The following is a 2723-nucleotide window of genomic DNA, read 5'->3' as shown; positions in this document are numbered from 1 at the left end:
AGAAAATGGACTTTGTGAATCACTATGTGTAGACACGACAGTATCTGATTTACATGTTTGGGGTGGTGTGTGTGTGTGTGTGTGTGTGTGTGTGTGTGTGAAGCCACTGACACTTCTTCATTTTGATTTTTGTGTCCCTCTGGCACTAAAGGAGGTATTTTATTTGTACCTGTGATGAATAGGAATTTTCATTTCTTTTAAACATTGTTTAAGAACCTGTTATTTTCAGCTGCGTTGTTTTCTAATTTTAAGAATGAATGGGGCACCTTGCTCCAGAACGTGTATGTTCTGGTGTCCAGGATTTCTATGGTCTGTGGTGTTTAGGTTCAAAGCCAAGAGTCAGGTCACGAACGAGAGAAGCTTTTGAAGTGTGTTGAGATTTGATTTTAATCAGTGTTACCTTTGGAACTTGAGAGAGTGTTTTGAGACAGGGCTTACTTGTTTCTTGTACCTCTGACTTGAAGACTATCAGTTGGATGTCAGTTTCGAAGACTGTCTCATTTAACTCTGTATAGCAATCTGCAACACAGAAAACTCACAACATGGCATGTAGGTTTCGATTAGAAGTCAGGTTTAGATTTCAGGCGCGCTTTGTACCTCAGTGAAAGACACAGCCTATTGCCTTCTTCCACAAGCTAATTCACCTTCCCAACTTTAAAGCTAACATGTTTAGCTGCCTCTGATCTTCCTTATTTTAGACAAGGGAGCATTTGTGTTTTTATGATGCTCAGAATCTTGCTTCCTTGTTTATGCCCCAGATTATAACCCTATTGCCTGAAGCTGATGATCAACTCTGGGGGGACCTGCTCTTTCTCTGGTTCCCTGGGCAACACTGGAGCTCACTTTGGGGAGAGCCACCACGCAGGCCCTTCCTGGAACAGAGCTGCTGTTTGGGGACTGTTATCCTTTCCTGGTGGACACCAAAAGGATGCTTAAGCCCAGCTAGGGTGGCTCAGTGGTTGAGTGTCGACCCATGAACCAGGAGGTCACGGTTCAATTCCCAGGCAGGGCACATGCCTGGGTTGCGGGCTCGATCCCCAGTAGGGGGTGTACAGGAGGCAGCCGATCAATGATTCTCATCACTGATGCTTCTATCTCTCTCGCCTTCTCCCTTCCTCTCTCTGAAATCAATTTTTAAAAAGAATGCTGAAGAAGAAAGGAAAAGGGAAAAGGGAGAGGGCAGAGCCTGGAATCCATGCTGTAGACTCCTGGAAGTGACCAGCCTCTGAATCAGAGTGCTGTGGGGAGATAACCAGCAAGTTCCTTGTTCTGGATTGACTGGATGTTGAGGAGGGGGCCAGAGGGTGGTTGTTTTCAAGTGAGTTGTTACCAAACAGTTATTTGACTTGTGGCAAGCCCAGGGGCACCCCGATGTGTTTCCCCAGGTGACGGATGGCCTGTCATGGATACTCAGCATGGGTGATTTTCTTGCCATTTCTGTCCCCCTCCCCACGTTGTATGTAGAGAGTGGATGGAAAATGACCCGCAGCGCACTGCTTCTGCACTGTTTTCCCCTACACAGTTGGTCTTGAGTCCCACACCGGACGAAGACCTGGGAAGGAAGCAGTTTCAGGTACCCCGTCTGAAAAAGGGGCTCGTCTGGCTAGTCTCTCCCTTTTCCTTAACGTGTGGATTCTTCCACACAGCCTAGTGTGTTTGATGAGAACAAATGTTTCCAACTTCTTTGTTCCTCTTTGTGCCATGTGTGTGAGGTCGCTGGGTCAGCCTGTGCCCATGTGGCCCGTGGCTTCCCTGTCTGGCTGCAGGCGTGGCTGCTTGTTGGGTCCTGGGATAGTTTTGCTTTTGCCACACACAGGCTGACAGCGGAGAAGAACTGTCCAGTAAAATTGTGTCTCTGGAGTAGTAGAGCCACCGACAGATGAAATGGGGGAGGGGTCTACATGGCAGGGTATCCTTTGAGTTATTCAAGTGCTGAATGTTTGAAAGCCTGCAGATTTTTTTTTAAAAAAAGCAGTGATCCCTTGACTTTCAAAATAACCCTATCTAATAAAAGCCTAATATGCAAATTGTCCCCTTGGGAGTTCAACCACTCGCTATGATGTGTGCTGACCACCAGGGGGTGGCTCAGAACATGAGGGTGTTGGCTACATGGGTGCCGGCAATGGGCGGCAGTGGAGGTGCTGCCAGGCCCCAATGGGCCCTGACGAGAGCAGGACCATGGGGGATGATGGAGTAGGTGAGCAGGTGGTGCCAGGCCAAGGTGGGTGCGAGTGGTGGCCAGATTGCCCCGCAGATTGCCCTGCAGATGGTGGCAGCGGGGTGTTGGGGCTCCCAGGCACTGAGGGAACTGGGAAGAGGGCCTGGCCCCGATCGATCGATCATCTCATAGGCAGAATGGTGGAGCAGGTGAGGGGTCAGCGCCAGGCCACGGTGGGGTGCCAGGCAGGGCTGCAAGGCTGGGGGCGCAAGCTGGGACTGTGAGCCTGGGGGTGCAAGCTGGGGCCCAATCCCCGCAGGCCACCCCGAAGGACCCCACATGTGCGTGCACCAGGCCTCTAGTAACAAAATAAAAATAATTATTTTACGTGGAGATAGTATATCGAGCCCAAGACATTAAGGTCTGGATAGGGATCTTAGAGGGTAAAATTTAATGCTATTATTTATTTATTTATTTATTATCTATTTACTTATTTATGAATAGAAGCTTCCAAGAAAATTCCTTCCGTTTTGTTATCCATTACTTGAAGCAGACTCTGGCCCGG

The 2723-nt window shown here is 48.8% G+C and overlaps 1 protein-coding gene across 4 annotated transcripts in view; it reads left to right on the top strand.

Annotated features, from left to right (window-relative positions):
* RASGRP3 (RAS guanyl releasing protein 3) overlaps window positions 1–2723 on the top strand; it is a 106754-nt gene that overhangs the window by 28910 nt on the left and 75121 nt on the right. The window lies entirely within an intron of this gene.

Source organism: Myotis davidii, unplaced genomic scaffold, assembly GCF_000327345.1.
Source record: "Myotis davidii unplaced genomic scaffold, ASM32734v1 scaffold238, whole genome shotgun sequence".
Taxonomy (NCBI): domain Eukaryota; kingdom Metazoa; phylum Chordata; class Mammalia; order Chiroptera; family Vespertilionidae; genus Myotis; species Myotis davidii.
The sequence above is the reverse complement of the archived record's forward strand: the minus strand, read 5'-3'. Positions and strand labels throughout refer to the sequence as shown.